This window comes from Ranitomeya variabilis, chromosome 6, assembly GCF_051348905.1.
Source record: "Ranitomeya variabilis isolate aRanVar5 chromosome 6, aRanVar5.hap1, whole genome shotgun sequence".
NCBI lineage: Eukaryota > Metazoa > Chordata > Amphibia > Anura > Dendrobatidae > Ranitomeya > Ranitomeya variabilis.
The window spans coordinates 272,444,332-272,467,973 of NC_135237.1; the positions used below are offsets into that span (position 1 = coordinate 272,444,332).

Here is a 23,642-nt window from a genome sequence, read left to right on the forward strand (position 1 = left end):
CGCACCACGAAGGCATATATCTTTGTCCACCCTGAGCGGGTGTAGGACGCTGGTGACGTCACTTATCTCCGGACATTATCTCCGGACAAAGCCACGGAAGTTGGCACAAATTGCCGGAAGTAGTATTCTAGGCAATTATATATTAGATTTTAATGTTATCAGTGTTTACCTTTGAACGTTTATATTGTATTGTCCTGTCACCAGCCATGTGTACGATTATCGGCCGAAAGCCTCTCTGGAACCAATAATCACCCCATGTAAAGGTATCTTTATAAGTTAAAGATTCAGAATACTATGACTTTTATCATATCCTGAACAGTCAAGTTTTTTATGAACCGTTAAGGTTTTCTGGTTGAAGTAAAAAAAACTCTGAGTGTTTACAGTTTGAAACCATAAAATGTTGAAAAATTATGTCATTCTTGAGTATATCACTCAATGGTGCTCATAAACGTGTCAAATTTGATCTATAATATACTTTACTTTAATCTTTAATATACTTAAGAACAGGGCCCCAGACATCACACAGGGGGTCTGAAACACCGCACAGTGGTCCAAAATGTCGCTGTGCTCTGCCTGGGGCCCCATATGCTGCCTAGGGCCCCTGTGCTCTGCCTGGGGCCCCATATGCTGCCTGGGGCCCCTGTGCTCTGCCTGGGGCCCCATATGCTGCCTGGGGCCCCTGTGCTCTGCCTGGGGCCACTGTGCTCTGCCTGGGGCCCCATAGGCTGCCTGGGGCCCCTGTGCTTTGCCTGGGACAACTGTGCTCTGCCTGGGGCCCCATATGCTGCCTGGGGCCCCTGTGCTCTGCCTGGGTGTAGGACACTGGTGACGTCACTTATCTCCGGACATTAGCTCCGGACATTAGCTCCGGACAAAGCCACGGAAGTTGGCACAAATTGCAGGAAGTAGTACTCTAGGCAATTATATATTAGATGGGCATTTCCTGAAGGAAATACATGGTGCTTGAACAGCGCTACCAGCTTTACAGCAGCACTTTTCACACACGGGACTGGGGGGCGCGCTTACTTTTGCACCCGGGGCCGGGGGCGCGCTTACTTTTGCACCCGGGGGCGCACTTACTTTTGCACCCGGAGGCGCACTTACTTTTGCACCCGGGGGCGCACTTACTTTTGCACCCGGGGGCGCACTTACTTTTGCACCCGGGGGCGCACTTACTTTTGCACCCGGGGGCGCACTTACTTTTGCACCCGGGGGCGCACTTACTTTTGCACCCGGGGGCGCACTTACTTTTGGGGCAGCACTTACTTTTTGTGGGCGGGGCTCCTCGGCCTCCGATTTGGTTGGTGGGGCCCCTCGTCCTCCGATTTGGTGGGTGGGGACCCTCGGCCTCCGATTTGGTGGGCGGGGACCCTCGGCCTCCGATTTGGTGGGCGGGGACCCTCGACCTCCGATTTGGTGGGCGGGGACCCTCGGCCCCCGCTTTGGTGGGCGGAGCCCCTCGGCCTCCGATTTGGTGGGCGGGGTCCCTCTGCCTCCGATTTGGTGGGCGGGGACCCTCGGCCTCCGCTTTGGTTGGCGGGGCCCCACGGCCTCCGATTTGGTGGGCGGGGTCCCTCTGCCTCCGCTTTGGTGGGCGGGGCCGCTCGGCCTTCGATTTGGTGGGCGGGGCTCCTCGGCCTCCGATTTGGTTGGTGGGGCCCCTCGGCCTCCGATTTGGTGGGCGGGGCCCCTTATCCTCCGATTTGGTGGGCGGGGACCCTCGGCCTCCGATTTGGTGGGCGGGGCCCCTCGGCCTCCGATTTGGTGGGCGGGGCCCCTCGGCCTCCGATTTGGTTGGCGGGGCCCCTCGGCCTTCGATTTGGTGGGCAGGGACCCTCGGCCTCCGATTTGGTTGGTAGGGCCCCTCGGCCTCCGATTTGGTGGGCGGGGCCCCTCGGCCTCCGATTTGGTGGGCGGGGACCCTCGGCCTCCGATTTGGTGGGCGGGGCCCCTCGGCCTCCGATTTGGTGGGCGGGGCCCCTCGGCCTCCGATTTGGTTGGCGGGGCCCCTCGGCCTTCGATTTGGTGGGCAGGGACCCTCGGCCTCCGATTTGGTTGGTAGGGCCCCTCGGCCTCCGATTTGGTTGGCGGGGCCCCTCGGCCTACGATTTGGTGTGTGCTCTGCCTGGGGCCACTGTGCTCTGCCTGGGGCCCCATATGCTGCCTGGGGCCCCTGTGCTCTGCCTGGGGCCCCATATGCTGCCTGGGGCCCCTGTGCTCTGCCTGGGGCCCCATGTTCTGCCTGGGGCCCCTGTGCTCTGCCTGGGGCCACTGTGCTCTGCCTGGGTGTAGGACACTGGTGACGTCACTTATCTCCGGACATTAGCTCCGGACATTAGCTCCGGACATTAGCTCCGGACAATAGCTCCGGACAATAGCTCCGGACAATAGCTCCGGACAAAGCCACGGAAGTTGGCACAAATTGCAGGAAGTAGTATTCTAGGCAATTATATATTAGATACCTTGACAACTTGTATCAATGCAAATCATTTTAGGATCTTCAATTTTTAACCATGAAGTTTTTGAAATTGTATTATTAAATACGGTCCTCCAAACTTTTTCATTCCCTGTCATTAATTGAGTTTGCATTGTAGTTTTCTGCTGCATTTGATATATGGTTTGCAATGTACAAGTGGTCCAATTCAAAGCTTTACTTATATTAGACCCTGCTTCAAAATCAAAGCTATTCGAAGCATTCTGCATAGTTCATAGAAACTGATCTACTCCAGTGGCTTGAGTCCATGGCTGCCATATAGTAGGCATCCATTTTCCTTGTAAAGTCAAAGCATCCTGTATATCCTTTCCTGCATTACTCATTCGATTGGCCAGAGTCTCTATGTCAAAACCATTTAAAGTTCCAGTCACTGTACCATATGCTCCCATTAATGTATCATACCATGCTCGTTTCTTTCGAATAGGACAAAATTTCATGGGAGGAAAGGTAATTATAACTGAAGCAACAGTTTTCTGCGATTCAGTTCCAGTTTTTATACAGGACATTGGTATCCTTTTCATATGGCCAGGATCAATCTTTGAAGCATTCATTTGTATAATCCGAAGATGTTTTTTCCAATTAGGATAGGAATTTGGATTAAAATAAATCTGTCGATTAGTCATGTTAGCACATATAATTAATTTTGTTCTATTAAGATCAAAAGTAAATTCAGTATTATTTAAAGCCTTATAAGAATAGTTTTGATATACTGACTGATTCACTCCCACCATGGGCGGGATTAAATTGATCAATTTCCTCCTCCCAACAGGCTATAAAGTCTTCTGCTGATATCATAATTGATCCTTTCCCATTTGTTAGAATTGTAGTTGGCCAGGGCCGACGCCCTGGATAATTAAAAGGAGGAGGATCTTCATATAATGGACCATACAGCCAATCAGCCGTAGTATTGTTCTTAGTTAAATTCGCTGAAAAGATTATTTGATCTTCTTTCATAGAACCCCATCCGGAAGTGGTGTCATACACGTTCCAATCTCCTGGATCACTTAATGGCAAGACCCTTTCCTTCCTCAAACGTTGTCCAGGAGTCCATCCTTTAGCCACCAAACACACGCCTCCAAGGATTCCAAGCAATATAGGAATCTAAAAAGATCAAAGCATACATTTACGCACGCAAATAACATTTTTCTTGAGGCACATACTCCCATTTTTCAACTCCTGTCCTCATTATCAGAAGGGTACTTGCCAATAGCAATAACCTCAGCCGCGGAAGGCGGTCCTTGCCTATTTTGTACCCAAATTTTGGCCCCAACATTGGTCACATCAGATGACCCAAATCCCTTGTCCCCCCTCATAGACAGTTCTAGAGGAGCTTGTCCTTCAATTGATTGAGCGAGATCAATTGGAATCACCAACATTTGAGCCATTTTCTGTCCTTTAGCAATAATCAATGGCTCTATTCCCAAATTTATTATGAGGACTTTAATTTCCCCTTGATAGTCAGCATCAATGACTCCTCCTACCACTACTGCCCCTTTTAAGGTACCTTCACACGAAACGACATCGCTAGCGATCCGTGACGTTGCAGCGTCCTGGCTAGCGATATCGTTTCGTTTGACACGCAGCAGCGATCAGGATCCTGCTGTGATGTCGCTGGTCGCTGAATAAAGTCCAGAACTTTATTTGGTCGTCCGATCGCTGTGTATCGTTGTGTTTGAAAGCAAAAGCAACGATACCAGCGATGTTTTACACTGGTAACCAGGGTAAACATCGGGTTACCAAGAGCAGGGCCGCGCTTAGTAACCCGATGTTTACCCTGGTTACCAGCGTAAAAGTAAAAAAAACAAACAGTACATGCTCACCTGCTCGTCCTCCAGCGTCTGCTTCCTGACACTTACTGAGCGCCGGCCCGAAAGTGAAAGCACAGCGGTGACGTCACCGCTGTGCTGTTAGGGCCGGAGCTCAGTCAGTGTCAGGAAGCAGACGCTGGAGGACGCGCAGGTGAGTATGTACTGTTTGTTTTTTTTACTTTTACGCTGGTAACCAGGGTAAACATCGGGTTACTAAGCGCGGCCCTGCGCTTAGCAACCCGATGTTTACCCTGGTTACCCGGGGACCTCAGCATCGTTGGTCGCTGGAGAGCGGTCTGTGTGACAGCTCCCCAGCGATCAAACAGCGACGCTGCAGCGATCGGCATCGTTGTCGCTATCGCTGCAGCGTCGCTTCGTGTGAAGGTACCTTTAGAGCAAAACTAGAGCGAGTGGCCAACTGACCATAATGTCCCTTGGGTATCTGACACCCTAATCCCTTTGAGATTGGAACAGTCTTACCTGGAGATACAACAATCGCTTCTATTGCACTGAGATCTAATCCCGCAGACAAAGGAGTTGCCCTTTCAGGGATTTTAGCGTCTTGATTTATCTTCCACCAGGTAATTGTGTGTACCACATGTGCCTCATGTACTGTAAGGTTTGGTGTCAGCATTCTCATTAGTGGTGTCATGGAATAAGTAATAGGCCTATTGTCAATGATTTGTAATGCCTCACTTAAATTGTCTCTCCACTGGCCATATTCTCCTTCTACACTGTGCACTTTCTTTAATGTGGATTTTAAGATCCCATTCATTCTCTCCACTTACCCTGCAGCTTGTGAATAGTATGGCATGTGATATACCCATTGAATATTATGCTCATTAGCATAGTCTTTTACTTGTTGACCAGTGAAGTGTGACCCATTGTCAGTTTGTATTTGTAATGGAACACCATAATATTGGGTAATGATCTCTAAAGTCCTAAGTGTACTCCATTGTGTAGCTGCTTTGCAGGGGAAACCAATCAGTAGTCCTGAATATATATCCACAGCTGTACAAATGTATTTACCGTATTTTCTGGTGTATAAGACGACTGGGCGTATAAGACGACCCCCAACTTTTCCATATAAAATATGGAATTTGGGATATGCCCGCTGTATAAGACGGGGGTCATCTTATACGCCCAGTCATCTTAGGGCTTGTTTCCACTTGCGAGAAACACGTCCGTGTCTCGCATGTGGAAACCAAGCTCTGGCGCCGGCACTTTGGAGCGGAGCTGTGCAGCTCCATGTGTTCCTATGTGGCCGCACGCTCCGCTCCCAAGTGCCGGCGCCACAGCTTGGTTTCCACATGCGAGACACGGACGTGTTTCTCGCAAGTGGAAACAAGCCCTTATACGGCGTGTGGTCCCCAGGGTCTGAAGGAGAGGAGACTCTCCTTCAGGCCCTGGGATCCATATTCATGTAAAAAATAAAGAATAAAAATAAAAAATATGGATATACTCACCCGTCCGAGAAGCGTGGCTGTCACCGCTGCAAGCGTCTGCCTCCATTCCTAAGAATTGCAGAGTGTGAAAGACCTTCGATGACGTCGCTGTCTTGTGATTGGTCCGTGACCGCTCATGTGACCGGTCAGCTGACCGTGACGTCATCGAAGGTCCTTCTCGTTCTGCAATTCTTAGGAACGGAGGCAGACGCTTGCAGCGGTGACAGCCAGGCTTCTCGGATGGGTGAGTATATCCATATTTTTTATTTTTATTCTTTATTTTTTACATGAATATGGATCCCAGGGCCTGAAGGAGAGCTTCCTCTCCTTCAGACCCTGGGAACATCCAGGATCTCTCCTTGCACACGCCGTACCCGGCGTATAAGACGACCCACGACTTTTGGGACAATTTTTAGGGGTTAAAAAGTCGTCTTATACGCCGGAAAATACGGTACATCCCCTGCTTTCACTGAGTGGGCCGATAAAATCCATCTGCCAAATGTGTGCAGGTAATTGACCCCTTGCTATGTGTCCCATAACTGTGTGTGGTACTTCTCGTTTCTGTGAATGTTGGCATATTGGACATTGTATAATGACTTGCTTAATTATGTCCATGGTTAAGGGGACACCTCTTTCTTGGGCCCACCTGTAAGTGGCCTTTTCTCCCATGGATGAGCCAATTAGATTTTTTCCATCCCATCATCCAAGTTGCAAGTCCATTAGCTACAGACCATGAGTCTGTGAAGAGATGGCACTCCTTTCCTTGCTCAAAACTTAAAGGGAACCTGTCACCCCGGTTTTTCATTCGGAGATAAAAATACTGCTACATAGGGCATGAGCTGTGCTTTACAAATGTTTTTTTTTCTACCCTGATTCCCCACCTAAGCTGCCGAAATTACTTACCAAAGTCGCTGTTTTCGCTTGTCAATCATGCTGGTCTGGTCATAGGGGCGTGGTGACAAAGCTGTTTCTTCCCCCAGATCTTGCTTAGGTTTCCGTTGGTGGCGTAGTGGTTTGCGACTGCGCAGGTGACGAAAAACAGCGCGCTCTGCGCTATAACCCTGGTGATCGGTGGGGGCGGCCATCTTCCTGTGGCCGCGCGTGCGCAGTTGGAGAGCTCTGCTGCCCGGGGCTTCAGGAAAATGGCCTCGGGCTGCTGCGCGTGCGCAGATGGAGATCGCGGCGGCCATTTTCCTGAAGCCGAGATGCGAACTCTACTTTCTCCGAGTGAAAAGCCGGGGTGACAGGTTCCCTTTAATGCCAAAAAGATAGCATACAATTCTGCATATTGACTACTTTTACCATGACCTTCCATGACCAGATGTTTTTCCAATCTGGGGTTATAAGCCACACTTTTCCAATGTCGTTTTCCATTGACATATCGGGCTGATCCATCTGTAAACCAAGCATTTTGCTGCTCAGTTAGATCTTCATACGATTTTCCCCATGTGACAGGAGATTCCTCTAACATAGTAGATTGTAAAGGGGACTTCACTTCCTCCCCTATCTCAGCTATTTTTTCATGAAGGGAGGCGATCCCGCCTTCACCTTTCTTTGCTCTTTCAGAAATGTACCATTTCCATTTTATGATACTTTGTTCTTGTGCGTGTCCTACCCTATTTGTCTTAAGGTACCGTCACACTAAACGACTTTATAACGATATCGCTAGCGATCCGTGACGTTGCAGCGTCCTCGCTAGCGATATCGTTTAGTTTGACACGCAGCAGCGATCAGGATCCTGCTGTGATATCGCTGGTCGGAGCTAGAAGTCCAGAACTTTATTTGGTCGTCAGGTCGGCGTGTATCGTCGTGTTTGACAGTAAAAGCAACGATGCCAGCAATGTTAAACATGGAGCTAACGACCTGTGAGAACGATAAGTGAGTCACCGTTACGTCACAGGATCGCTCCTGCATCGTTCTGGAGCTGCTGTGTTTGACATCTCTACAGCGACCTAAACAGCGACGCTGCAGCGATCGGATCGTTGTCTATATCGCTGCAGCGTCGCTTAGTGTGACGGTACCTTAAGGGTTAGATAGTACCCATTGCATTATGGGTATTGCTGGTCTTAAAAGAACCTCATGTCCTAAAGTCAATTGTTCAGTTTCCACTAATGACCAATAGCAGGCCAACAATTGTTGTTCAAATGGAGTATATTTTTCTCCAGCATCGGGTAGTTTTCGATTCCAAAACCCTAAGGGGACTCTTTTTTTTTTTCCCCCTTGTTTTTGCCAAAGTGACCAATTGGCATATAGATTCTGCACTGATACATGTAATTCTACAGCCTGTTGTATGGCTTATTTTACCATTTCAAATGCAGTTGTTTGTTCCTCTCCCCAATGAAATTCATATTTCTTTCTAGTCACTTTGTACAATGGAGCCAACATCTGTCCCAAATGAGGTATATGTTGTCTCCAGAATCCAAACAATCCAATATATGATTGAGTTTCCTGTTTAGATTTAGGAGTAGGGAAATTGATGATTTTCTGTTTAGCTTTTGGCAAGATTTCCCTATGTCCTTTATTCCACTGAATTCCTAAAAATTTTATAACTTGAGACGGTCCTTGGACCTTGGCATCATTAATCTCCCATCCCTTGTTTCGCATGTGAGATATCAATTTGTCCAACTGTTCCTTCACTGATTGTTCATCATTACCCTGTATCATTATATCATCGATATAATGTGAAAATTGCATTTCAGGAGGCAAAGGAAACTCATCCAGGTGTTCTGCCACCGTCCGATGACAGATAGTAGGACTGTGTAGCCATCCTTGTGGCAACCTGGTAAAAGTGTATTGTCTTCCCAACCAGGTAAATGCAAATTGAACTTGAGCTTTTTCCTCTATAGGAATTGTAAAGAACGCATTAGCCAAATCAATCACTGCATACCAGGTACCGCTATGACTTTGCACATTTTCCACTATAGTAATAGTGTCCGGTACCGCAGCTGTTAATGGGGGAGTATATTTGTTCAATTCTCTATAATCCACAGTCATACGCCAGGAGCCATCACTCTTTTTCACTGGCCAGATGGGATTGTTCCAAGCAGTGGTGGTTGTACGCATTACTCCAGCGTCAACCAAATTTTTGATTGTTTCAGTAATTTCCTTATGTCCTCCTGGAATTCGGTATTGTTTCATAGCTACCATTTTTGTAGCCGGGGGAACATGTATAGGAGGCATTTTCACTTTTCCAACTACCACAGGTCTCATTTGGATTTCACCTGTTCTGACTCCGAAGGAAAATTTTCCCTCGGTCAAATTTAACATCATTCCTTTCAAAACATCTATGCTTTTGTAAACTTTTTCTTTGTTGATTTTTCCTTTCCGCTTACGATATTTATTTTGAGCAACCTTTATAGCATCTTTTTCTGCTACATTCTGATAGTGTTCCAACTTATCTTTAAGCAGACGGGTATTACAATCCAGCACCACTTTCTGCCCACCTAACGCTATCACTTTTCTCTGCATCTGTTGACTCCTCTCATGCATCGCGCGATATGCACTGAGCAGGATCCAGGTTCGTCGCCCAAGCGACACTACATCACCTGCCTTTGCGGGGACCCCCCTGAGTACTTCAACAACATGAGTGGGTTCACTACCTTTGAGCTTACTCGACCATTGTTCTGCTAGCCAAGAGCTACTCAATTCATGTGCCAGTATGTCGTAGGGTGCCGTGGTCCAGCCAGGCACCTCTATAACATCATCTTGTTTTTATTTTCGTTTTTTAAACATTGTCACTATTATTGGCAAAAAAAAAAAAGTGCCAACTATATGTTTGTGATAACAAAACTGTTTCTAAAGAAAAATCCTGCCGACTACGCCAATTTTATGTCTTAACGAGTCAATATGATGGACTTATGGTCCTTACATACGTAACGCTCACTAATATACTAATTAGGCAAGAGACAAAAAAAGTCTGTGTTCGGTAAAACAATAGTATTTATTAAATCAGAATGAATATATTGTTGATTTAGCACATGAATTTATAGCAGCACTAGCCCAGCATTACATAATCAATTCATCATCTATTCACATATATATACATAGAGAAAGTAAGCATCAATAGGTTACCGGATATTGTAGCATCACTCTTCTATCGGGGGACTCGATTGGCGAGGAGGGAATATCCCGTAACACTTCATCACAGAAGATATGCATCCATAAGTCTCCTGGAATGTCCCTACTCGCCAGTGGAAATTCCCTCGGTTATATACAAATTGTTCCCAGATATGAATCTGGTCATGCGCACTACAACTTCTAGAAGTAATATTTATATAAGCTGTTCACGCTTTACAGCTGTGCAGTGAACATTCCAGCTCGTGCTCTACTCGTGTTACGCAAGCGCTATGTAGTTGTTTTTCACATGGTTCTGCATGTTCTCATCATGAGCTGGATAGGTCATTCAGCGGTCAAGTCCTTCATGCTTTGTATTTTGTACTGAATACTTAAAAGGGAATAATAAGACCCGTGATCACCTACTTATCATCTGAATACCTTCCTAATCGCCACTCATACATCATTCATATCACATAGGTATCACACTGTCCTGGCATGCATGGCTCCTCATCCCTATACTGGTATGCATGGCCTCCTCATCCCTGTCCTTGTATGCATGGCTCTTTATCCCAATCCTTGTATGCATGGCTCTTCATCCCTTTCCTGGTATGCATGGATCCTCATCCCTATTTTGGTATGCATGGATCCTCATCCCTATCCTGGTATGCACGGCCTCCTCATCCCTATACTGGTATGCATGGCCCTCTCATGCCTAACCTTGTATGCATTGCTCTTTATCCCAATCTTTGTATGCATGGCTCTTAATCCTTTTCCTGGTATGCATGGATCCTCATCCCTATTTTGGTATGCATGGCTCCTCATCCCCATCCTGGTATGCATGGCTCCTCATCCCTATCTTTGTATGCATGTTTCCTCCTCCCTATCCTTGTATGCATGGCTCCTCATCCCTATCCTGGTATGCATGGCCACCTCATCCCTATCCTGGTATGCATGACTCCTCATCCCCATCCTTCTATGCATGGCCCCTCATCCCTATCCTGGTATGCATGCCCCCTCATCCTGGTATGCATGGCTCTTCATCCCTATCCTGGTCTGCATGGATCTTCATCCCTAGCCTGGTATGCTGGCCTCATTAAAAAAAAAACATAAAAAAAAATAAACCATCCTACTTACTATGCCTGTGCTCCCTCGCAGCATCTTGTTTCGGTGCCAGCAGCGGCCGGGTGATCACGTGTGCCCACTACTTAAGAGAATAAATATTCACTGCCCTCCACGCCTATGAGAGTGGAGAGAAGTGAATATTTATTCCTGCTAGAGTATATACGGTATACCTTTTTTGCTCGAATATTCCACCATTTGATCAGTGGTCATCTATCTGCTTGATTCCTTGGGGGGAGGGGGTTGGATTGTATGTTGAATTTTATGAAAACTATTAAATATTTTTGCATTTTCTCAAAAACATTTTAACTTCTCTAATTTTTAGAAGTACCTAGATATTGATAAATAACAATGTAAAGGTGCTAGTTTATTGTAACAAATTGAAACCGAATAAAATAAGTTTTTAAACCTAAATGATCATCTTATGACAAGTCCACTTGCCAACTTATACACTTTTATCACAGTAAAAATGCCCTAAATTATTAGACCCATAAAATATTTGGGTTAATGTACCACAAAATAACTGAATTAATCACAAGATAGGTTACCAACTATAATGGTCATCCAAGGTACTTCAGAATAGAAGTTTTTTTTTATTGATATAACAACATTAAAAATCATAAATAGGAAAAATGTGCTAGGTCATAATAAAGAGAGGGACAACCATGCCATAGGGTGCCCTGGTGCAAAAGAGCTATAAATATAGCAAAGCAAAATTTCTCCTTCGCCACATTGGGGGACGCAGAACCATGGGTGTTATGCTGCTGTCACTAGGAGGCTGACACTAAGTTGAGACAAAAAAAGGTTAGCTCCTCCCCTGCAGTATACACCCTCATGCTGGCTTCCAGAGACCCAGTTCAAGCTTAGTGTTCGTAGGAGGCACACTGGGTCTGCTATTCAGACTAGAGCTTTTTCGGATTTTTTTTCCACAATTTATCCATTTACCTGGACGAAGGGGCGACGGAACCTTTCAAGGCTCCGATCTCCCCGAACCAACAACAGGCGAGCGCGGGTGTATTACCTCTCCGTATCCTCTCCTGTGACGTGGGATGCCACTGCCTGGGCTGATTTTAGGGGCGACGGGCCCCTTCAAGGGCACCGATCTCCCCCCTCTCTATCAGACGAGCACTGGAGTGGTACCTCCTGTATCCTCTTCTGCAGCCAGGCCATATTGCCGGACATTTCGCCCTGCCCACCAGGTTTTACCCTCGGCTGTACAGAGGCACTTTTCCATTGTGGCGTCCGTGCTGCCCCCACTGCATCACCACTGAAAGCGGATGATGGAAGGAGGCTGACGGTTCCTCTCCCCCCTTTCAGGGGATGGTGGATGGAGGCTCCCCCCAACCCTGCACCGTCCTAACTGCCCCGGGCACAGCGCTGACCTGCTTTATAGGGGTAAGTGCACCGGGAGGGGTTGTTTCTTCGGCGGTACGAGGGCTCCATAGCGGCAGGGTCCTCACAGAGCTCCGCGGCACTTTTCCCGACGGTCCGCGGGTGCGCGCCGGCCAAAAACATAAATTTAGTCCCCGGCTTCGGCCTTGTGTAGGCCGTATCCCGGTAAGCTCCGCCCACTGCTCGCACCACTCCGGCGGCTCTGCCCCCAGTACTGGCGCTTCTTGCTCCTTGCGAGACTATTTCCCAGCTCTCTGCAGCCATCTTTATCCCACTGCAAGCAGCTCTGCCGCCCACTGCTCGCACCACTCCGGCGGCTCTGCCCCCAGTACTGGCGCTTCTTGCTCCTTGCGAGACTATTTCCCAGCTCTCTGCAGCCATCTTTATCCCACTGCAAGCAGCTCTGTGTCGCCCTGGATGCCGGTTTACTCAGCGGCATCATCTTCGTATTGTGGGACACAGGACCTGGGTAAGGAGACGGCACTAGGTGCTTCCCTGCACAGCTTTAGACCACATCGCTTCCACTAGCAGCGTTTTTTCACTTATATTGGGGTACATCATGTCAAAGTCTAAGAAGACTACAAAGGTACATACTACCTTTTTCACTGCGTGTACCACCTGCCAGACTCCTCTCCCTTGGCCTCAAAGCTCCCCCCTCTGTCCAGCCTGTGATGCCCAATGTGCCCAGGAACCCTCCGCCACTACCGACCCCAGTGTATCTAGCCCCCCTGAGTGGGCCGCGTCACTGTCACAATCCATGGCTTCGCTGGCCAAAGCGATTGAATCCCTCCATGACCCCTCTGGGGAGCGGGGCACTCGTCTAACTGGGTTAAGAGACCCCTCAATTACAGGGGAATCATCGGCCAGCAGGGGCCGCTCTCACCCGAAGGAGGTACGGACATCCAAAAAACGGATCCGCACTACCTCTCCTGAGCATTCACCATGCCATTCAGCTTCTGGTAGCTCCACTTCTCGCTCCCCCTCTCCAGGGGTTCGCAGCGATCATGACTCCGAGTATGAGTCTGAGGCATCCTTGGACCCGGATTCTCCAGAGTTTCAAACTACTGTGGATTCTCTCATTGAAGCTGTCAATCATGTGCTAAAGGTCGATGATGACCCTAATTCGGCTCCGGATCTTGCGGTTTCTTTTACAAGAACCAAGCTATCCCATAGGGTGTTCGCCTCTCATCCGGACTTTTTGGAGATAGTCAGGCGACACAGGGAGCGACCGGATAAACGTTATACGGGTAAAAAGACCCTGGGAACGAAGTATCCCTTTTCTGCAGATCTTGTCAAAGATTGGACGGAACCTCCACTAGTAGATCCTCTGGTATCACGTTTGGCTACCAAAACTCTTTTGTCTGTATCTGATGGTGCTTCAACTAAAAACTCCACAGAACGCCAAATAGAGTCCATGGCTCGCTCAGTGTATGAGGCCTCAGGTTCCTCGCTATTCCCTTCCTTCGCTGCGGCATGGGTCGCAAAAGCAATGATTTTCTGGGCAGATGCCCTTGCAAAATCCATTCAGGACCAGGCTCTTCCGTCTGAGGTGGCGGATCTCGCCAAACAAATCGCTATGGCTGGAGACTGTGATGTACGCGTCTTTAGACGCAGCAGACTGTGCGGCAATTGCTGCTTCAAACGCAGTCACCATTAGGAGAGCACTATGGCTTAGAGAGTGGCGCACGGATTCATCTTCTAAAAAGTCTCTGATTTCTGTGCCTTTTCAGAGCGGACGTTCTGTTTGGAGAAAAACTAGATCAGCTTATTTCCGACGCAACAGGAGAGAAAAGCAAATTCCTCCCGCAGCACAGGCCTAAAACTGCTTTTCATCGTCAGCAACATTTTCGTTTTCGGCCCTTTCGCAGTAGCCCCTTCTGGTCCTCATCCACAGCCTCGTCCAGATCAAAATGATCTCCACGTACAGACAGAGACTCTCGGCCCTCATACAGGCCAAATCAGTCCTGGCGAGGTAAGCCTAGGCAACCCAGAACTAGGGGATCCTGGCCCTCCAGATTTCCTTCACAATGACTCGGGGAGTCTTCTGGTCGACACCACCAAAGTAGGCGGACGCCTGCTTCTCTTTCAACATGTCTGGCTTTCCGTCATTCACGACGAATGGGTCAGAGACCTGGTTACTTCCGTTTACAAAATAGAATTCATCGCCTCCCCTCCAGCTCGGTGTTTTCCCTCTCGTCTTTTCTCCCAATTCACTGGCTAGTGGTAACTACCGACGCCAGTCTCCTCGGTTGGGGAGCGGTATTTCGCCACCACACTGCCCAGGGACGTTGGACGATTCGAGAGTCGAGACTTCCGATAAACATCTTGGAGATTCGAGCGATCAGATTTGCCCTTAGAAATTTCCACTTCCTCCTTGCGGGTCACCCAATTCGAATTCAATCAGACAACGTCACAGCTGTGGCGTACATAAACCATTAGGGGGGTACCCGCAGCAGGGCGGCGATGCAGGACGTCTCTCACATTCTCCGCTGGGCCGAGCACAACTGCTCCACCATTTCTGCAGTGCACATTCCAGTCGTCGAGAATTGGGCGGCGGACTTTCACAGCCATCAGGGTCTCGCCTCGGGGGAGTGGGAATTCCATCCGGAGATCTTCCTGTAGATTTGTCTTCGCTGGGGGACTCTGGACGTGGATCTGATGGCGTCCAGGCTGAACCCAAAGGTTCCCAACTTCATAGCGCGTTCTCGGGACCCTCAAGCCATCGGGGTGGACGCACTGGTATTCCCATGGCATCAGTTCCATCTCCCGTACGTGTTTCCTCCGATTCCTTTACTTCCGAAGGTTATTCGGAAAATCAAGATGGAGGGGGTTCCTTTGATCCTAGTCGCCCTGGATTGGCCACGTCGCGCGTTGTACACAGAGCTCGTTCAACTCGTATCCGACGTTCCCTGGCAGCTACCAGATCACCCAGATCTCCTTTGCCAAGGGCCGATCTACCACCAGAACTCAGGGGCCCTACGTTTAACGGCGTGGCTGTTGAAACCTGGATCCTAACTTAAGCTGGTTTCTCCCAGCAAGTCATTGCCACCATGATTGGCGCTCGCAAGACGTCTTCTGCTCGCATTTATCACCGCATCTGGAAAGACTTTTTCTCATGGCGCAGGCTCCGTGGACGTCCTCCTCTCGCCTTTTGTATTCCCTCCATTCTGGAATTTCTCCAGTCCAGCTTGGATTCCAGTCTGGCGCTCAGTTCTCTCAAGGGTCAAATCTCGGCATTATCCGTGTTGTTCCAACGTAGGATTGCTGCTAATCTGCAGGTCAGGACTTTCGTTCAGGGGGTCTCTCACGTGGTACCCCCCTACAGAATGCCGTTAGAGTCTTGGGATCTCAATTTGGTCCTGAGTGTTCTTCAGGAGTCCCCTTTTGAACCTCTCCAGGATGTCCCGCTGATTGTCCTCTCCTGGAAGGTCGCCTACCTTGTGGCAGTAACTTCTATCAGGCGAGTCTCAGAGCTGACCGCCCTCTCTTGCCGGGCGCCCTTCCTTTCCTTCCACCAGGACAAAGTGGTCCTGCGTCCATCTCCGTCTTTTCTTCCCAAGGTGGTTTCATCCTTCCTCCTTAATGAAGATATTGTTCTTCCCTCCTTCTGCCCGCAGCCAAGACATAGGGTTGAAAAGGCTCTTCACACCTTGGACATGGTAAGGGCCCTCAGGAGGTACGTTTCTAGAACTGCCCCCTTCCGCAAGTCTGACTCCCTCTTTGTGCTCCCAGAAGGTCACAGAAAGGGTTTAGCCGCTTCTAAAGCCACGATAGCCAGATGGATCCGATCAGCTATTCAAGAATCTTATTGGGTCAGGGGCAGACCTATCCCGGCGGGGATTAGGGCGCACTCAACTCGGTTGGTGGGTGCTTCCTGGGCCATTCGGCACCAGGGGACGGCAGAGCAGGTTTGGTCCAGCCTGCATACCTTCACGAAGCACTACAATGTCCACACTCAATCTTCTGTGGATGCGGCCCTTGGCAGACGTGTTCTGCAAGTGACTGTTGCGCATTTATAGTCAGTTGGTACACGGAGTTAATGGGTTATATTGTTCCCCACCCAGGGACTGCTTTGGGACATCCTATGGTTCTGTGTCCCCCAATGTGGCGAAGGAGAAATAGGGATTTTTTGTGTACTCACTGTAAAATCCTTTTCTCCGAGCCACTAATTGGGGGACACAGCTCCCACCCTGTTAACCTTGTTTTGTTTTTGGCTCTTTGCTTACTCTGTCATGTTGTACCCTAATATTGTTATGTTATATCTTGTTAATAATCTCCTACGGCTTTTACACTGAATTGGGTCTCTGGAAGCCAGCATGAGGGTGTATACTGCAGGGGAGGAGCCCATAGGCTTCCATTGTAGCCAGTGACGGGCAGCGCAGGATGCATCGCTGACCGATTTTCCGACGTGCAGAAAAAACGTTCCTCTGAACGTTTTCTTTGCCCGACGGACCGTTTTTTTTACGCAAGATCCACTGCACGACGGATGAAACGGATGGCATTCCTTCACTAATACAAGTCTATGAGAAAATGCAGGATCCTGCATTCTCAAAAATCGGTGTATCTCGACGGAAGTGTGAAAGAGGCCTTAGTTGTTAGTGATTAACTTATACACTTTGTAATACCTAGTCATCTACGGTACTTTCTTCATATGAAAGCTCTAGATAGAATTTCAAGACATTTAAAGCACTCTTTGTATCCAGAACAATGGTATGAGTTTTTTTTTTACTTAGATATTTTTTATTAACACAAAAATCATTTTCCAAATATAGATATAATCAGACATTTTGATATTACATGCAAAAGAAGAAATGGAAAATACAAGCCTTATCATTGCTTGTTTCTCTTTCCATAAACCTGTAACTGACATGGGCAACTTGCACCATGTGTTCATTTTTGTTACAATAAAGAGTTCAAATTAAATCTGATATAGTCAAGTGGCCTAGCTGTTATGTGAATTCCCAAACTATTTTGATGTTCGTATTTTTCATAATTGATACATCCACATTTCCATCTATAGGCATTAGCACTGGTTTATCCCAATTAATGAGTAAGCCAGACCATTTCCCATATTCTGTGATAATGTTCATTGCAGGTCACATGGATTTTGAAACGCTTCCAAGGTTATAGACAAATTGCGCAATAGTAAAAGGCGCTTTTGTTTGAATGGATGCATACTCTTACAGGACGGCATTCTGTCTGGCACTTGGCTATAGTATATGAGATATTTGACGCCTAGGAAGTTTATCTAATATATCACCAGAGGATCGAGTAGAATGACACCAAAGGTTGGGTTTAAAGTGCCTTCTCCATTCAAGGCTGGTGAGACTGTTCCACTATTTGCCTATATGCTAATAAAAATCTCAATTGGTGTATAAGGTGACTAACTGTGTGTTTTCATTCATTTTTAGGAGATCCCCAAAAAAGGGTTACTAGTCACAGGTTTTATGTTATACCTATGAGAAATTATTGCCATTGATAGGGGTGGTGTCAGTCAAATAACTGAATATGATTATGACTGAGACATCTCCAAATTTTTGTACCTAGTCAGTTGGTACATATCATTAGTAAATAGTGAGCCTTTGAGCGTCCCAGCAAGATTGATTGTTTGGGCTTGATCTCAAGGGGCTCACATAACGTTAGAATGGATATGCAGTTCCATATATGGAATGCTACCAGTGATTTATACTGAATATTCCACCACCATCTCTATCAGAAAATCTGAGAAGGAAAACTAACAGTACTGTATACACCCACAAGAGTTCATTTGTCTATCTGATGCACCTAGGGACTTGCATGGTGGAATAGATGTACATACCAGATATGTTTTTCAGCATTTCTACCTACCTAGCTTGAAATTACTAGGCCTCTGTCCTCAGTGCGCCTATTCCCCTGAGTGGGCTGCATCTCTGTCACGGTCTATGGCTTCCTTGGGCAAGGCAATAGACTCTCTCCGGGACCTCTCCTTAAGTTAGGACATTAGTTTGCTGGCCACGGAGGTCCCTTGCAATGGTCGGGAACCGTCGACCAGCAGGGGTCGTACTCTGTCAAAGGGTGCTCAGATTTCTAGAAAAGACCCATGACATGTCCCCCGAGCATGCTCGTGCTTCGGCGTCCGTGAGTTCAGTTTTTCGCTCCCCCTCTCCTGAGGTTCGCAGCAAACATAATTTGGAATACGAGTCTAATGCGTCCTTAGTCCAGGACTCGCAGAACTATCAGGAGACACTTAATTCCCTCATTGAGTCAGTTAACAAGACTCTGAGGTTGGATGAGGAATCTATAGCTCCTCCAGATCACTTAGTGTCTTTTAAGAGGGCTAAACGTCCTCACAGGGTGTTTGGCAATCGTCCTGAGTTTAAGGACATTGTCCAGAGACATAGGGATCGACCAGATAAACTGTTCACAGGGCAGAAACCTATCGAGTCGAGATATTGAGGCCTATTGAGGCCTCTGGAGTGGCGCTCTTGCCACCCTGGGGGGCTAAGGCTATGGTCGCTTGGGCAGAGACTTTAATCGCAGCCATTAAGGATAGTGATCTTCCCCTGGAGGCAGCAAGCTTCGCTAGTCAGATATCTCAGGCCTGGGATTTCATAGTAAGCGCTTCTTTAAATGCGGCCAATTGTGCTGCACAGGCAGCAGCAAATGCCGTCTCCATCAGGCTATGGCTCAGAGAATGGCGGGTGGATTCTGTTTCCAAAACATCCTTAACCTCTCTGCCTTACCAGAGTGGTCGCTTATTTCGAGAAAAGCTGGGCCAACTTATCTCCGACGCTACCGGAGGGAAGAGTAAATTCCTTCCCCAGCAAAGGCCGTTTCAGAGCCAACAACAGGTCCGGACCCGGCCTTTTCGCAGCAATACCAACTGGTCCTCTACAACCTTCTCTTCTGGATCAGGGCGGTCCCTGCATAGGGACAGAGGTTCCCAGGTCTCATATAGACCTAATCGTACCTGGAAGAGCAGGCCAAAACTGTCCGGATCCAAGGGAGCCAGATCCCATAGATCCTCTACATTGTGACTCGTTACGGCATCCGGTGGGCACCGACAAAGTAGGCGGCCTTCTACTTTCATTCCACCAAGCCTGGCTCTCAGTCACTCACGATGAGTGGGTCAAAGAGCTGGTGTCCTCCGGATACAAAATAAGAGTTTTCTTCCCCTCCCCAACACGTTTTTTTCCTGTCTTCTCCCAAAATATAGGCAACAGCCTTTTTCAGAGCCTTAGATGCACTCCGAAGGACAATCATTGTTTCGGTCCCTCAAGACGAAAGGTTCAAGGGTTTTTACTCAAACCTATTTGAGGTTCCGAAGAAGGATGGAACAGTGCGACCCATACTGGACCTAAAACTGTTAAACAGGTTTGTCCGAGTGCGACATTTTAGAATGGAGTCTCTCCGCTCAGTCATCGCCTCGATGGAGAAAGGGGAGTTCCTAGCATCCATCGACATCCAGGATGCTTACCTTCACATTCCAATTTTTCCTCCTCACCAAAAATTGCTGCAGTTCGCGGGGAACACTTCCAGTTCTTAGCCTTGCCCTTCGGCCTCGCCACCGCCCCCAGAGTCTTCACCAAGGTCATGGTGGCTGTCATGGCCATTCTTCACGCTCGGGAAATGATGGTGCTTCCGTATCTAGACAATCTGCTGATCAAAGGATCGTCTTTTGGGGCCTGTGAGGAGTGCGTAGGTATCACAGTGGATACACTTTCTCGCCTGGGCTGGAAGATAAACGTAAAGTCTTCTCCAGTAGCAGCGCAGCAAATTTCCTTCTTGGGAATGAACCTGGACACTTCCCGCGTGTTGGTAATTCTCCCTCCAGAAAAGGTCTTAGCCTTATAACAGGGAGCACGGATCCCTCACTACATAGGATTCAGTATGGGGATTCTCGGCAAGATGGTGGCAGCGATAGAGGCGGTTCCACTCACACAGCTACACCTCTGCCCTTTGCAACATGCGCTTCTGACGGCTTGGGACAGGAATCCGTTCTCTTTTGACCATCTGTTCTGTCTGTCTCAGCAGGTCAGGCAGACCCTCAGGTGGTGGACGCTGAAGTCTTCCCTGGGTCAAGGGAAGTCTTTTCTTCCAGTACGTTGGCTGGGGGTCACCACCGACACCAGTCTTTTTGGCTAGAGTGCAGTTTTCCGCCATCACACGACACAGGGACATTGGTCCATTCAGGAGTCGCGTCTCCCATCAACATCCTGGAGATACGAGCAATCAAGTTAGCCCTTCTGCGTTTTCATCATCTCCTGGCTGGTTGTCCCATCAGGATCCAATCCGACAACGCCACGGCTGTGACGTACATCGTCCGTCAGGGGGGCACATTCTTCATTGGGCCGAGAGGAACCGCTCAGCTGTCTCGGCGGTTCACATCCTGGGCATAGAGAATTGGGCGGCAGATTTCCTCAGCCGCCAAGGCCTCTTCTCGGGAGAGTGGTCGCTTCATCTGGAGGTCTTTCAGCAGATTTGTCATTGCTGGGGGACTCCGGATGTGAATCTGATGGCCTCAAGGCTAAACACCAAAGTTCCCGAGTTCATAGTTCGGTCCCACGACCCAGTGGCCATCGGAGCGGGCGCACTGGTCCTTCCGTGGCAGCAATTTCGGCTTCTGTATGCATTTCCCCCACTCCCCTTACTTCCGAGGGTCATCAAAAAGATCAGAGCGGAGGGGGTACAAGTGATCCTGGTTGCGCTGGACTGGCCGCCCCGGGCGTGGTACTCTGAGCTAATTCAACTCGTCGCCGACATTCCCTGGCGACTGCCGGATTGCCCAGATGCTTTCCCAGGGTCCGATTTAACACTAGAACTCCGGGGCCCTGTATTTAACGGCGTGGCCGTTGAGTCCTGGGTTCTAGCTCAAGCAGGATTCTCTCATCAAGTGATCTCCACTATGATTAGTGCTAGGAAACCCGCGTCTATACACATTTATCATCGCACCTAGAAGACCTTCTCATGGTGAAAAGACCACGGACGCTCTCCTCACGTGTTTTCCATTTCTTCAATTTTGGAATTTCTTCAGTCCGGCTTGGAGTCAGGTCTCGAGCTTAGCTCACTCAAAGGACAGATTTCAGCCTTATTTGTTTTGATCCAGTGCTGGATTGCCACCAGATTACAGGTGAAGACATTCATTCAGGGATTTTCCCATGTGGTGCCTCCCTATAAAATGCCGTTGGAACCATGGGATCTTAATTTGGTCCTCGGGGTTTTACAGGAGGTCCCTTTCGAACCGCTGCAGGATGTATCACTAATAGTGATGAGCGAGTGTACGCGCTGCTCGGGTTTTCCCGTGCACGCTCGGGTGATCTCCGAGTATTTTCGGAGATTTAGTTTTCATCGCAGCAGCTACTAGCCAGGCTGAGTAAATGTGGGGGTTGCAGGGGAATCCCCACATGTAATCAAGCATACTAGTAGCTGTAAATCAGTCAGCTGCCGCGATGAAAACTAAATCTCTGAACACTAACAAATACTCGGAGCTCACCCAAGCGTGCTCGGGAAAATCCGAGCAACGAGTACACTCGCTCATCACTAGTCACTAACTTTCCTTTCTTGGAAAGTAGTTTTCCTAGTCGCAGTCGCGTCAATCAGGCGACTCTGAGCTGGCGGCCCTGTCCTGCCGTGTTCCGTTTCTGATTTTCCATCAAGGCAAGGTGATTCTGAGAACGTCCCAGTCTTTTCTGTCTCTTCTTTCTGTAAGAAAAGTCCTTACTGAGAGCTGGAAGAGCCGGGAAAAAGATGTAGACAATCCTCTTTTCAAGCAGAGACTGTGGTTTATTCAGAGATTCGCAGCAAAACAGTACATAGAAGTTAAAGAGATGAAGCATGCAGGCACAAACGGGGGTCCAGACAGGCAGAGTAACGCTGGGATGTCTGGCGATGGTTTGGCCCTAGTCTGGCCAGGGTGTGGCACAGCGACAGAATGGCGATGGAATGGCCATGTTGTGGCACGGCAGCAGGTTGGCGATGTAATGGCCCCGAACAACAGTAACAGGGGCTTTTTATACATTGTTGAGACAAAGCTGCACCTTGCAGCAAAGGGCGTATACATGATAACCTCATATTGCAGAGAGAAACATGTGTTTTAGAACAAAGAATACAATGACACAATATGACAACATTAATTAACGTTTCCCCAACAACATTAAAAATCATAAATTTCCATGTCCCTCTTAACTAACCTTATGATTCACATCATGCTTTTAGCATGCTGCTATAACTCTTCATACACTGACAGCTCTTGATTCTGGTTTCTATCTTAACTCAATACATATACTATTCACTACCATATAATGCCACTTATTTCCTATCGCAGTGCCCTGCAGCTGTTCCAATTAGTCTCCCTGGACTCCATCCATACTTAGTAATGGCACTGAGGTGATTTTATACCTTTATTCTGGGGAGAGCCTCAGCTATTTTAGCAAAGTTAGTTGACTAGAGTTTGGCCAAGATGGCTGCTAGAGCCAACATGGATGCTCAGTATATTATGGCTGACCATTCTCTTACACTTTCCATCTCAACGAGGATATTGTTTTGCCCTCATTCTCTCCGGCACCAGTACATCGTATTGAGTAGGCTCTTAACACACTGGATCTGGTGAGAGCTCTTAGGAGGTACGTCTCGTGGACGGCGTCTTTCCTCAAGTCAGATGCCCTATTTGTGCTTCTGGAGGGGCATAAGAAGGGCATAACCGCTTCAAAGGCCACAATAGCCAAGTGGATTCGCTCGACTATTCAGGAGTCCTACCGTGTCAGGGGCAAACCTGTCCCAGCAGGGATTAAGGCACACTCCACTCGGTCAGTGGGCGCCTCTTGTGCCATTTGGCACCAGGCATTAGCAGAACAAGTCTGCAGAGCTGCGACCTGGTCCAGCTTGCATACTTTCACAAAACATTACAGTATTAATTCTCAGGCCTCTGCAGATGCGGCCCTCGGCAGGCGGATTCTTCAGTCAGCAGTACCACATCTGTGACTTGTTGGTACATGGGGTAATAGCAGTTGTGGTGTTCCCCACCCAGGGACTGCTTTAGGATGTCCCATGGTCCTGTGTCCCCCAATGTGGCGTAGGAGAAATAGGGATTTTTGTGTACTCACCGTATAATCCTTTTCTCCGAGCCAATCATTGGGGGACACAGCACCCATCCTGTTAGTCTTATGGCTTGTGTTTGTTCCTTCGTTTTGACAGTTTTTCTTGTTAATGGTTACAAGCTCCTACTGCTTTGTTACTGAACTGGTTCAACTAGAGCCAGCAGGAGGGTGTATACTGCAGAGGAGAAGTTAATCCTTTCTATGTTCACTTAGTGTCCTCCTAGTGGCAGCAGCATAACACCCATGGTCCTGT

General features: G+C 48.2%; 1 protein-coding gene across 5 annotated transcripts in view; it reads left to right on the forward strand.

Moving 5' to 3' along the window:
- Positions 1-23,642, forward strand: part of LOC143782313 (uncharacterized) — a 151,194-nt gene that overhangs the window by 63,584 nt on the left and 63,968 nt on the right. The gene's annotated exons all lie outside the window — the stretch shown is intronic.